At 42.4% G+C, this 14,851-nt stretch overlaps 1 pseudogene; it reads left to right on the top strand.

Moving 5' to 3' along the window:
- Nucleotides 1-5,339: 5,339 nt before the first annotated feature.
- On the top strand, nt 5,340-5,952 carry LOC136491970 (DNA topoisomerase 2-like; annotated as a pseudogene).
- The last annotated feature ends 8,899 nt before the right edge of the window (nt 5,953-14,851 follow it).

Genomic DNA, 14,851 nt, shown 5'->3' with positions numbered 1-14,851 from the left:
GTTCTTCATTTGGATTAGGCCATTTGTGTGTTCAGTGCGTGGCTGTGTGGTTGTCAGTGCCCCATTTGGACATGTGGCTACAGAATGAGACATTGAGGCATTATCCTTTCTTCATTGGAGTTCAAGAACTTATCTCTTCGTTATTCTCCCAAATGGTTTTGGTCATCTTGTTTTTAAACAGAGTGACATGTTAGTAATAGTTGTCTGGTCATCTGTTCTCCCAAATTGTTCTGATCATCTTTTGAACTAAAATTTAATGAAAAAATATGTCTGGTCATCTGTTCTCGGGTCAGTTTGTAATGCACTTTTGTATAGTAAAACAGGAATGTCTAAACTATTCTACACTACTCTAGTTAAAGGAGTTGTCCAAGAGAGAGAGAGAGAGAGAGAGAGAGAGAGAAGTCGTAGGCTTGCGTCTTCAATGAGAATGGCCATGGAACTGGTTTTCGAAGCTTGAATTGACCCTCACAGAGTCACAGGGCAAAAAATGTGTTATACCGACACATAGGTCAGTATATGTTAGATTTTGATTACAACGAGCGCGGCATTTTTTCTGTTACCCTTGTCAAATTTGAAAACCAATCACAGCATCTTCAGCTGTCTCGAATTACCATGCATGCAAGTGTAAGCCTACAATAGAAGCTTATGGACCACAAGCTCTACCAAATACTAAATGCAAGCAAATTGAGCTGCAGTCTTTAGAAATCCGGAATGGATGGTACTTACAGAAAAAAATAAAATAAAATGCAACAGGTGCTTCAGTTGAACGATCGCTAGTCTATTCAATTGTACCAACTGAAAACATATGTTGCTCATAGCGAGTGATAAATTGAAAACCATACTTGAGAATGAATATGAATCAATCATAGAACTAAGGCACTTTATCCGGCTATTCACTCTCAAGTAGTTTCCAGAAGAGACGAGAGACTCCATCGGCTACACTTTCACTTAATGTGCAGAATACAAGCAACGAGGAGTATAACCAAGAAGGAAAAAGAGCTTGTGGGTTGTGCGTGGCAGTGCGGATGTAAAGGGAAAACGACTTTAACCACATATACTCAAGCCCTTCCTTTCACATTCGGCACGCTGCAGATAGGTCGTCACACGCGGACATGCATGCCATGGTCGGCGGCGTGCTCCACTGCGTAGTACCACAAACACCAAGCGTGGGCGTGCCACGTGACCCATGGTAGAAGCCATTTGCTGCCACGCTTCTTGGTAGACGCAGGTGACACAGCGCTTGTGCACGCTAGAGCTGGAGGAGGAGAGGCATCACCGCATCAGATTTGTCGGTGTCGTGGCCATGAACACCGCACGAGCCATCCGGATAGACCATGAGATTTCAGGAACGCTACAGAAACTGCTTGCGCTTGTCCGCATGTTTCAACGGCTTGATCTAATAGAGGCAGGAAAATCGAACGGACGGTGTTTGCTGGCAGCGTGGACCTATCAGCTGCTCGAGGCTTTGACCCGCAGATTCATTCAATATATGAAAGTTGTACGGAGTAGTGTACTATGGCCCAGTTCGTTTCGCTAAAAAAAAATAAACTGAAACGTTGTTTCAACTAATTTATTGTGAGAGAAAAATACAGTTTCAACTAAAAAAAAAGCCGAAAAATCCAAACAAGACCTATATACTACATCCCCTCTTGTCTCCTATTAATCATCGGTATTCGATCTGGTACTTACTACTGTATTGCCTATTCGGGTCACACACCGATCGTCAAAGGCTGCACATGCCTAGCACGCAGCAACGGGAGGTATACGATACTCCCTCCGTTTCAAGTGGTAAGTCCTTCTGACCGTTCTAGTATATAGTTTGCTACATATCTATACTCTTTTTTTAATATTAAAAGGGCAAAATTTCTCTTCACATATTTTTTCGTCCATCTTCCCTAACTAATTCTATGACTAAAACCTTCCCTATTGTGATTTCTATCCACATCCCTCCTATTTGATATGAAACTAGCAAATATGTTCGTACGTTGCAATGGACGAAAAAAAAAACACATTCATGGAAACGATGATAGAGGCCGCGACGACTTCGGGTGTGCGGCACCAACTTCCTCAGCCTCGCAGGCCCTGAACGCCACCGTGAACCACCCACGACGCCAACCAAGAGCTAGTGCCGAACCTCGCCACCAGGCACCTACCTCCTCTCCGCTGTAATCCAGCGTTGGCTGTGCCACCTGGACTGCGACTGCGCCAGACCGAGCTCCGCCGCTTTGCTTCCCTCATCGACCTGACGCGCCGAATCCCACTGTCCACGACCTCGTCGCGCCCCTGCCTCCACCTCATTGACGACCCGGGCTCAACAACGCCGTTGGTGTGGAATTCTTTCTTGTGATAGAATAAAGGAGGAAGAAACAATGAATTTATTAGTCTGATTTGAGGAGTTATTGCCTTATTGAGGTAGTCTGATTTAGATTTGTATTGTATTTGGGACTTGTATTGTATTTGGGACGGGAGACGTGTGGAACTTGTATCGTATCGGAGACAGGAGACGTGAGCGAGTTGAAGTAGTCGACTCGATCGCGGGAAAGATGGTGAATGCAGAGAGAGAGGCAAGAGGTTAAAGAGCTAAAATTTCAGCCTTTTTTTTTTGGTGCGCCTCCCCTGTAAATGTAGATTACTCAAAAAAAAAAAACTCTGTAAATGTAGAAATTGTCTCTGTTCGATTATCTACAGAACCCTCTTATATTTCATATATCCCATGTGCAAGACTTTTCAGTTAACGTGGATATAGCTAGGAATCCTAATCACAATAAATCTCTCTAATTTTGAGTTGGCTAAATAAGAATCCTAATCTAAACAGAATAGAGAAAATAAAAATAAAAATCTATATCTTCTATCTACATCGTACTCTAATAATGAACTATAAAGAGTTTTTTTGGTTTTGGTTTTAGTTTTTTTTTTCAACCGTGCTTTTTTCGTTTCTCTCTGTTCTCTTGCTTCCGTTTTCCTTACTCCGTGACCGTGGCCCCGTTCGCGTGCCCTTGAACTTGGCTTGATCTGCTTCTTTTTTTATCCGGAACAGTGTTTTTCTCTCACAAATTCCTCCAAACCACCCAAATTCCTTCAGAACCATATCATCCGAACGGGGGCCGTGTCTATTTCCTGCTTTATTTCTGGATGCCCTCTTCTTCGATTCTGTTCTGTCCAAACAGACGTCCATCTAATCCGAGTAGGTTTCGATTTTTTCGTGTCAGTCTAATTCCCAACCTACATACTACAGGTAGATCCTTTTCTATTTGATTAGAATTCATATTCAGATTTAGGATCGGAGAGATCTATTTAGAATTTGATTTCTAGCTATCTATATATAAAATAGAAGGACTACAAATAAATAAAGAGTTTTTCACTTTTTGACATTCAATGAGTTAGAGGAGGTGGACGAAAAAAATGGTCCCATTCGCTTCGCTGAAAAAACAAGCCGAAACACTGTTCCGGCTGATTTGTCGTGAGAGAAAAACACTGTCCTGGCTAAAAAAACAAGCTGAAAAGTACGGATTATAAGAAAAGTGAACATGGCCAATGACCTGAAATTTTACCTCTTTATTATTAGAGATAGATATATATGCATGTCTCTTGAGAGGTAACCTGAATAGAAATTCTATTCTAATTCAATTCAATAGACTTCTCATGTTTAATATGAAATAAATATACAGGTCTTCTTGAGTAACCTAAAGAGAAATCATAATCTATATCTATACTTCTGATATTCACCCCCTTTTACTCCTCTTTTCCGATTTACATGCGTGTTTTTTCCATGTCCCGAATCGGAAGAGTCCATGGGCGGAGTCTATTGCCATATCTTTTTTTTTATTTCTACTATTTTTCCCCTACACGTGTCTAAGTGAATGTGAGGAGTTCGTGACTGTGTCTATAACTATTCTTTTTCTAGTGTGACTATTCTTTTTTCACTTGGTTTGATTTTTCCTTTTTTATTTTTTTCTCAACGTATCACAAATGATCCGATGCCTGGGTTCCGGTCCATATAGAACCACAAAAGGCAGCCGTGTGCTGTTGGATCATGAGATGATAATAACGTGGCATTCATCTTACAACATGCATGTAGGAGAGACCGGTGCATACTATATCTACTTTATTTTTTTTCTATTTTTACCACGTCAGGTTTTTTCTTGTCTCCTTTTGCCGATCTGTTCCGTTTTTTCGCTTGGGGTCTAATTTTGTCATTTATGGTTTTTCCACATGATATTTTTGTCACCATTTGCCTATACATTCTGATTTTCACTCAGGTCTAATTTTGTATTTCACATTGTTTTTACACTTGACTTTTTTTCGTCACATTCGTATCTATACCTCATATTAAACAGTGAAGGATTCTTTCATCCTGCTTTCTTTTTCTTCTCAAACTATCCTCCCGCCATGTATCTCGTGTGTGACCTAGAGCCCTAGACTCATGACCTGTATTCATATGAGTTAGATGTATCTCGCATGTGACCTAGACTCATGAATCATACTTTATATGAGTTAGAACAACTCGTGTCTAGCGATAATAGAGAGTTCCATTTCAAGACGTATTGATTTCATTTCCGTTGCAATGCACGACCACATTTGCTAGTTTAGATATAATGTACATCTAGAGACGTAGAAAAGCTTTATATCTCAAAAAGTCAGACCAACCTACAATTTAAAATGAAGGGAGTAATATTTAGACATAAGAGTCTAATTAGTTTTCCCATCGTGTCTATGACTTAGGCCATGTTTGAATCCACCGGATTTCACAATCTAGCCTCTATAAGTTTGGATGGGATCCAAACGCTCCTGCTTTTATCATAGCTTCTAGAATCCCGCCATCTCAGCTTCCATAATTCCGCAAGCTGAGAGAGCCCGACTTTCAATAGGTTGTAGGCATAGAAAAGACAAAAATATCCTGGCTGTTTTCTTAATATTACTCACATTTGTCATCGGTACCACTATGTGACCATGTTGTCCTGTATGCCTCCCTCAATCCAGCTTTTCACTATTCAACTTCTACAATCTAGAATTCTGGATTCTACGGTCTGGAAGCTTCCAAACACAGCCAAAATCCTAACATATGCTTGTACGAGTATTAAAACAGATAACACAAATTGCATTCCAAAAGGTCACGTTTGCTACGCGCTTTTATCTTTTGTGTGAAATGAAACGAGAACGGAGCCATGGGAAAAAGAACCGTCATTCGCTCGTTCGCCGCTAGGTGCACCCGCAGCCACCGCCCACCGAAACAAACAAGGGCTCCACAGTCCACAGCCTCAACTTCTCTGCCCCAGATCCGCAATTGGACATTCCCCAATCCCACACTACCCTAACCCTAGCGGGTGCGCCGTTGCGCCATGATGAAGCATTCGAGCTCAGCCCACGGCTCCGCCGCTGATGGGGGCGGCAAGACGCTGCTCGATGACGTCCTCGTTCAACCAGACGTATACATCGGCTCAGGCGAAAAAGGGCACGCATATGCTATGGATCTATGAGCGTGGTACCATGATGCGCCGTGCTATCACGTACGTCCCCGGCCTCTACAAGGTCTTTGACGAGATCCTTGTCAACGCTGCCAACAACAAGCAACTCGAGTACTCGACCCGACGATGAACACTCTTCGTGTGGAGATCGATGTTGCCGATTGCCGCATCTCGATCTACAATAACGGTGACGGCATCCCCGTTGAGTTCCACAGGGAGGAGGGAGCTTACGTGCCGGAGTTGATCTTCAGCCACCTCCCCACTAGCAGCAAGTGCAGCAACACCGTGGCGGAGGTCACCGGCGTCAAGCTTGCCAACATATTTTCAACGGAATTCATCGTTGCGATTGCCTGACGGGCGCCGTATGGTGAAGTACATGCAGGTGAGATGTTGGGCCCCGAAGCGTTCTTCAGACATAAATGTTTTTTGGTTGGTATTACAAGGTAGGTTAGTTATGCTCACTGTCCTGAAGAATTTGTCAGAATAGCTATTTTGGCTTTTGGGTTGGAATTTTGGCGCTACTTAGTTTTGAAACGGTTGTCTGTAAGTGCAAGGGATGATAATGTTTTGCTTTGGACCAAGTAGTTTTGTTGTTGATGTCCTATGTGATGGTGATTGGGGATCTTTTGTTGTTCTCTGGCATATAATGAAGTTGCAACAAAATATCTAAACTTCTGAATTCTCGATGGTTTTGGGGTTAATGGTTAGTAGGATAGCATAGTACATTTCCTACTTAACATAATATAAGTCAAATCTGTTTTAAAGCAAACCATTAGGATGAGGATGGTGTTTGTTGGTGTGCCATATGACAGTGGCCGAAGACTTTTTTTTGTATTCTGCTGGAAGATGCTGAAGTTGCAACAAGGTTTCTGAGTTTAGATGGATTTGGGGCTAATAGTTTGTAGCACTTTGTTCAAAAAATGGCAAATTTTGCTGACCGCAACGATGCTTCTTTGCCCTAGTACCATTACAAATTCTTGGTTATTTGCCAGTGGACACCGCGCCGATTAAAATAAGAACTTCCTGCGTTAGGGAGAGAGAAACTTGATGGAGTAGACGATTTTGCCCTTGCCGGCTTGAGTCGTGTTCGTCGTCTGGTTGAACCACATAAACCAGATCGGACCCGGACCCGAACCCAGACCCATCTTCTTTCCCATTCTTCTCGGCCCCATTCTCTCCCTGTCATCCGTCCTCCTTTTGCAGGAACCCTAGTTCCTTAGGTTTGGGCTTCTGGTATGGCATTGAGCTCACATTCCACCCCTATGGCGCGCCTCACTTGCCCCCCTTGTTCGTTGAGCCGTACAGGGACCTACATGCTTCTTGCCATTGGTTGCTTGCTCCAAGTGTGAAACCAAACTCATCGGACTGCTGTCTTGTAGAAGACCAGGTAGCAAGGGGATGAGGTTCTACAAGTGTCCACTGCTTGAGCATGTAAGTTTTTGTTGACTTGTTATTGTCATGGTGATAGATTTGGTTTTTTAAGTTCAAGTTGTCCCATCTATGGTTTGCAGACCGATTTTGCTTGTGGCACATACATGTTTGAAGAACAATATGTGGAATACTTGGTCGCCCAAGTCCATCTTCCTCGCGGTTGTAGTCAGATAAGAGGGCGAGACTGGCATGGCAGCTGGAGGTGGTGAAGGCTGACAATGACATGGTGAAGATCTACCAAGGTGTTGAGGCCTGCCAAGATCTATTGCACAGTGCTGTCATTCATCTGAAAGATTCAGAGGCAATGCTCAAGGCTCTAGTTGACAGCCACACCACTTTGAACAACAAGATCGAAAAGATAGGAGAGAGGCTTGCTTGTAGCTGCTGCTGCAAAACTTTTTGTTTTAGTGTTAGTGCTATTAGTGTTGTTGGTTAAATGAAGATGGTAGCAACCTAACATGTATCCAACTATTTATAAGACTTTGTTTATGAACTTGTTTCTAGCTAGTTGATAAATGTGCAACTTGCCATATGAGACTACATAACTTGCCATATGAGACTATAGCAGGCATTACATAAGTCTGACTTTCGACATAACAGGTCCATTATCCAGTTCATTACTCGTTCTACATAAATGTGGCATTACACAAAAGAAGTCATAACTAACATCACAGGTCCATTACCTAGTTCATTACTGGTCTACATAAAAGTGGCATTACACAAATGAAGTCATAACTGACATCATAGGTCCATTATTAGTTTCTTCTTGCTCACCCTCTTGCTTGGAAACATCTTGTGCAATGGTCATAGTCTTGCTTGTTCCCACTGTAGTAGTCTTTGTTTTCTTGTTGCTCTTGCTTGTCTTGGTTGTGATAAGCTTCTTCATCTTCTTACTCTGCGGCAAGCCTTCATGTGCATCTACCAATGCCTTTTGCGGCTGTTAGGAAGTAGAAACAAGGCAAAACATTCAAAACACAAAGAAGTAATAATTTTGAGAAAAATGAAGTGTCCACTACTTCATGTTACCGTCTAGTGTTTGCTGCTAGGCTATTTGTTACTCCTAGGCTGTTTGTTAGTGCTCGTGTTGGTGTTGCAACACTAATGGAATGGCCTTCAATCTATGATTGTTGGGTGGACACAGTGGTTGTACCACTAAATTTATTTGTCCTCACCCTCTTTGGCTTAGGTGGGGGTGCATCAGAATCATAGACCATTTCATTATAGGTCTTCATCATATGACCGAACTGACACACCTCTTGCACTTCATTTGTCTACCTTTCTTACCACCTTCTTCAGAACTTTTGATCCTTCTATTTCTTGGATGCCCTGTAGCCCTTTTGAAATGAGGAGGCCACCATTTGAAACCCATTTGAACTTTAGGTCACCGAGTTCTATCTGTCATTGGGCATACCACATTCTCATAGGCTTTCTTGAACATAGCAACAGAGTAGTAGTTGTCTACATAATCTTCCACACTTCTGTTGTGCATAGAATTGATGAGACAAAGAGCATGAGTATAGGGCAATCTAGTAATCTACCACCTTTGACAACTACATGTCCTGGTCTCAAGGTCCACAATGTGCCTCCAAGTTTTTAGTTCTTTTGTGATGCCTTGAATCTCAACAGTGTTGTTAGGACCTCCGTGTATCACATAGTGCAAGTTTTTGCTCATAGCATGAAGTTCTTTTGTGATGTGAGTGAAAGCTCTAGTTTGGTTTTGGTTAATTGATGAAACCCTAAGTGCTAACCTAGTTTATCAAGATGATTATGAGATAGGTAGCACTACTCCAAGTGATGAAGCAATGGCAAAGATCATGACAATGGTGATGGTCAAATGCTTAAACTTAGAAAAGAAGAAAGAGAAAAACAAAAGGCTCAAGGCAAAGGTATAAAATGTAGGAGCCATTTTGTTTTAGTGATCAAGACACTTAGTGAGTGTGATCACATTTAGGATAGATAGCCGTACTATTAAGAGGAGTGAAACTCGTATCGGAATACGGTTATCAAAGTGCCACTAGATGCTCTAACTCATTGCATATGCATTTAGGATCTAGTGGAGTGCTAACACCCTTGAAAATGTTTGTGAAAACATGTTAACACTTGTGCATAAGGTAATACACTTGGTGGTGTTGGCACATCTACAAAGGAGGTGGTGTTCGCAGGGTTGAGATGGGTTTGGGGTTCGGCGCTTTCAGGAAAATGAAATGCCTATTTTCTATTGCGTCGGATGCAAAATTCTTGGTGGTTGGCACATTTGGGCAAGGGTAAAGAAGTTAGAGTTGAAATAGAGTTGGTCGAAATGATGCTGGCATCGGTCTACTGACCGGACGCTGGGTCACTCAGCGACCGGACGCTGAAAGGCTACGTCCGGTCGAGCTGTCATACGGCACAGTGGCTAGGGTTGAGCACCGGACGCTGGTCTGCTCCGGTCAAGGTGGACCGGACGCATCCGGTCAAAAAAATATGCCTCGGGGAGCTTATTGGAAACGACCGGACGCTGGGGCTTCAGCATCCGGTCAGTTTTACCGGAGCGTCTGGTCAGTTTTACCGGAGCATCCGGTCAGCTTCGTAGCCATTGAAATCTGACGAATAGCGTTTGAAGCTGGTGACGCGTGGCGTCCATCGGGCAACCGGACGCTGAGGGCCAGCGTCCGGTCAGTATGACCGGAGCGTCTGGTCAGAGCGTGTTTTGCCCAGTGAAGGGGTATAACGGCTCTATTTGATGGGGGCTCTATTTATAGCCCCATGGCCGGCTCAAGGGATAACTCTTGCACATTTTCATTGACATAGCATCCTTGTGAGCTTAGCCAAAGCCCTCCCACTCATCTCCATCATTGATTCATCATCTTTGTGAGATTGGGAGAGAATTCAAGTGCATTGCTTGAGTGATTGCATCTAGTGGCACTTGGTATTCGTGTTGCGCTGTGGATTTCGCTTGTTTCTCTTAGTGGTTGCCACCACCTAGATGGTTGGAGCAGCGGTGGAGGATTGGCATGAGTCGGTGATTGTTCATGGCCGCCTTCAGTGATTGTGAGGGGAGTTATACCTTCTCTGGTGGAGTGCCAAAAGGTAACTTTAGTAAATTGCTCGTGTCATTGAGTTACCTCACTTGTGGGTCGGTTCTTGCGGTGTCCTATCGTGTGGACGAGGTTTGTGAAACACCTCTTAGCTGCCGAACCACCAAGTGTTGGTCGACACAACGGGGACTAGCGTGTTGGCAAACACGTGAACCTCGGAAGAAAAATCGATTGTCTCTTGTCATTTGCATTCTCTCGGTGATTGGCTTGATCTTCATCTTGTGATTGGTTCATCCCCTACACGGCGATATAATCACCCTACTTGCTTGTTTACATTCTTGCAAACTAGTTGATACAAGCTCTTTAGTGTAATTAGAATTGAGAGCTTGCTTTGTTATTTATATTCATCTAGTTGAGCTCTTTAGACTAGCAAGTTTGTGTGCCTAAGTAATCATTGCAACTAGAATTGTTGGATAGGTGGCTTGCAACCCTTGTAGAGCTAGAGCAAGTTTGCATTACGCTATTTGTCATACTAATCAAATTGCTCTAGTTAATTTGTAGATTTTTTAATAGGCTATTCACCCCCCCTCTAGCCATATTAGGACCTTTCAGTGAGGCAAGATCTTGTCTATCATCCTGCTTGATAGTGTCTTCCTAATATCTTATTTCTCCATTATCATTTGTCTTATCCTTTCCAATAGTGGGATTACATGCAGTGACTTCTCATGCCTAATCCAACTATTGAATGTCTCTACTATGTTGTTAGTATCATAGTCACACTTGTTTGCATGAGAAAACTTCCATTGGGCCCATAAGTGTCTATGGTTGTCATCTATCCACTTCATAGCCCTTGGTGAAGCTTTCTGCATAAATCACACCGGCTAACCGAAACATATGCGAAATTAAAACTATCGGTCTAGCCAAGACTACACCCCTCTATCTAAGTTCTCAAGCACCTTATAAAGATCCTAATTAGGCAACAAAGGTGCTGGGCTAGCTAGAGATCACCTAATCAATTCTAGAGCAAGGTCACACAAACCTATGCAACTAGTACTTCAAGCACGAGGGTGGGAGCTCCTACACATGCTAGTAAGCAAAAGCACAGAGCCACCTAAGCTCACTAGCAATGCTTAGTAACAAGGCTACACAAGCTAAATTATAGAGCGCAAATTACTTAGCTATACAAATTAAGCAATTTGACTAACAAGGTTACCCAAACCGAATTAGTCACTGAAAGAGAGCTACTTCTATGCTACACAAGAAAGAAGGTAACTAGCAAGCTACATAAGCCAACTAATTAGAAGAACAACTACACAAGAACAAAGTACAAGAAAGTAAATACAAGCTTGTGTAACAGGGATGCAAACCAACGGGAAGAACAATGTTGACACTGGTGATTTTTCTCCCGAGGTTCACATGCTTGCCAACACGCTAGTCCCCTATTGTGTCAACCACTCACTTGGTGGTTCAGCGGCAAATTAGCATCACCTGCCAAGCCCACACATTGGGCACTGCAAGAACCTATCCACAAGTGAGGGTACTCAATGACACGCTCTACTAGTGTTGCTCTTCGCGACTCCCGTGGGGTGAGCATAATCCCCCTCACAATCGCTTCTTCGGAGTACTGCACAATCTTCTTTGCGTGCTTCAACGGAGACCACCACCAAGCCATCTAGGAGGTGACAACCTCTAAGAGTAACAAGCACCACTGGCTTGCAACACAATCACCTAGTGCCACTCGATGCAATCTCACAATGCAATCGCACTAGAATCACTCACTCACAATCGGATACAATCACTATGTGCACAAGTGAGTTAGAGGCCCCCTAGCACTCCCCAAGTGTGGACACTAAGTCCCAAGGGTGCCAAGCATGTGCCAAGGCTGGCCACACACTCCTTTTATAGCCCCAAGGGCTAAAATAGCCATTACCCCCTTCACTGGGCACTTTTCATACTGACCGGACTCGCTGCTGTAGTGACCGGACACGTAGGTCGTAGAGTCTAGTTGCTCCTCGCATGCCATGTGTACTAGCCATTCGAAGATGACCATTTCTCGTCAACGGCTATCTCCCGCATGCGCAAACTCCTGACCGCACGCGCCTAGGTCCAGCGACCAGACATGCTGTGGCCGAGTTTAGGCACCAACGCGTCTCTGCACAACTGACTAGACTCTCCTTTCTCCTATGGCTGGACTCAACTCTCCTAGAGTCCAGTCACTTCCAAAGAGGTTCTAGTGAGCTCTTTTGATGATCGAACATGTTAGGTCATCACTGACCGGACTCACCGAGCGTTCGGATCGCTCTAGCTCACGAAAGAAACACTGACTGGACTCGTAGGTACTGACCGGATGTGTCCGGTCGCAGAGTCCGCTCACAGATGTTCAACGTTAAAACGACCATATCTCTTAGCTTCGAACTTCAAATTAGATGATCTTAGACATTTTGGAAAGTTTATTCAGAGGGCTACACATCCCACTTTCATATTTGATCCAAAGCACAATAGGATCAATGCATAATTCCAATCCAAGGACCATCCTATAGTTCTAAGTACACCAAAAAACCTTTTTCTCTTCTCTAAGTTGATCCAATTCAACTTCAGCAACTTCTCGTTTGCAAATGTGCCAACACCACCAAGTGTACAATATCATGTGCAAGTGTTTTAGCATTTTCACAACCATTTTTAAGGAGTTAATCAATCAATTCATCCATGCCACTCGATCCTAGCAATGATGCAAAGTTAGATCACTCGAGTGGCACTAGATGACCGATATGCAAACAAGTTTGCCCCTCTTGATAGCAATGTTTTTTAGGCGCTAGGCAGGTTTCTAGGCGGTGACCCATCGCCTAGCGCCTAGGCGTGCCTAGGCATTTTCTAGGCGTTTTGACCTTTTTTGTATTTTAGCATATATAGCTGAATAAATTATATAAATATAGTAGCCGAGTGAATTTTATAAAAAGAGAAAAGGTCCAATAGGACATACCTTAGTTGATACAAAAGTGATGTTCATGCTTAGTTCATAGTTGATAGTTGATACAATACAAATATGATGTTCCTACAACAATAGAAGTGGAGAACAGACCATATCAGTAGTTAAATACAAATAGGACAACAGACCATATGAACAATACAAGTGATACAAAAATAGGAAAGAGCAGGTTAGGTACTTATCTAAATGATCTTAGCCCTTTCCTATCCATCAGACATTATCAACAACAAATGATAGCCATTTGAAACCACAAACATGTAGGGATAACAGTAGCAGCAAAGAAAATTAAATGGTACAGAACAACACATAATTCAATTCTTAAAATACAGAAGACAAGCACACAGGCACACAAACTGTAGGAGTTCTAAGTTCATAAGTTAAAGATACAAATTACAATTAAAAGATAAACATGACATGATAAAGCCCCACTGCCATATCTTCTTCAATAGGGTTCCATATATTCATCCTCATCTTCATCAAACTCTTCTTCTTCGGAGTCAAATTCTTCTCCTTCATAAAGTTGTCTCACTCTTGCACTTCTACGCAGCTCAAGTTGTTGTTCTGCTCCTACTGCTTCTCCAATAACAGACCAAGGTATCCCTATACCTTCCATCTCCTCATCTTCCTAATCTCTATAGACAACTGTTGCACAATCATCTCCATCCTCATATAGAAAACCTTGAGCTTCAGTTGTCTCACTAGACAAGAGAACATTAGTGGTTTTCTTTGACATTATCCTTTCTTTCTTATTAAACAACTTGGAGTTGAATTGAATAAAGACCAATTTGTTGAGTCGGGTTGTAGTAAGCCTATTTCTCTTCTTAGTGTGTATCTAAAAATTAAACATGAGATCATATAACTATTTTCATTCATGTAAGTTTATTGCTGAAATCTGGACAGTAGATAGGGACTAACCATTTCAAATGTACTCCAATTTGTTTCACAATCAGAAGAGCTTGATGTCAGAGAAAGGATCCTTGTTGCCAACTTCTGTAAAATTGGTGTTTCAGTTCCATACAACCGCCACCAAGATGCTGAAATAAATGAGCAGCAACTCTGTAATATTAGTTACAATAGATGCAAATAGCAAACTTCTTTGCAAGCTTTGTAAGAGCCATGTAATAGCAGCAACCCTATAACAGACTAACATCCATGTAATATGAGTTACCTCTACCTGGGTTGTAATCAAATTTTTCACAAGTCTTTGCAAGCTTCTTGTTAAATGGTCCTTCTCTATTATGAAACTTCTTTAGTTCAGTGTTGACAACCTGATCTTGCTTGTCCTCATCATGATGATAAAAAGTCTCTACATAGCTAATAAATTCTTCTGTTATTGTGGCATCATCAAAGATTGATGGGTTACCATAGCTATAGTATGGATTTAGTAGATAGGCAGTCAAATGCAATGGAGAATCAAGTCTTCCTTTCAACTTCTTGTCAATAATAGCAATAACTTCGTTGTAGCGGGACTAAACATTGCCATAGGCTTCCTTGATCTCTCTCTTTGCCTTTAGTAGTTCTCCATATAGGAAACCCATTGATGGCTTCACATCCCCATCAACCAAACGAAGAACTTTGACCAATGGCTAAAAACACTCAAACACAACTTCACATCCTTCCAAAAGGTTGGACTCAATATTGTTGCTGTTGCATCTTTTCCCTTTTTTGACTTCACATCCTTCAATGTGTCCCACCTATTATGAACCAGCCATGTTTCTTAGTTGGTCCTTCTCTAGCATGCTGCTCAAAGTGAGAAAGCTGAAGCAAACCTAGTAACTCCTAGCCTTATTGTCTCTCTCTCCCTCTGTGAAGTGTCTCAAGCACTCCAATGTTCTTGTGTGCCGATAGACAAATATGGTGAATGCCTTTGCTTGGTCAATCACCTTCTTGAACCGTGGCATGTTGCCAATTCCTTGGAGCATCAAATTGATTATGTGAGCTACACAAGAGGT

Source organism: Miscanthus floridulus, chromosome 11 (assembly GCF_019320115.1).
Source record: "Miscanthus floridulus cultivar M001 chromosome 11, ASM1932011v1, whole genome shotgun sequence".
NCBI classification, from domain to species: Eukaryota; Viridiplantae; Streptophyta; class Magnoliopsida; order Poales; family Poaceae; genus Miscanthus; species Miscanthus floridulus.
Note: the sequence above shows the minus strand (reverse complement) of the source record. Positions and strands in the feature narration are given on the sequence as shown.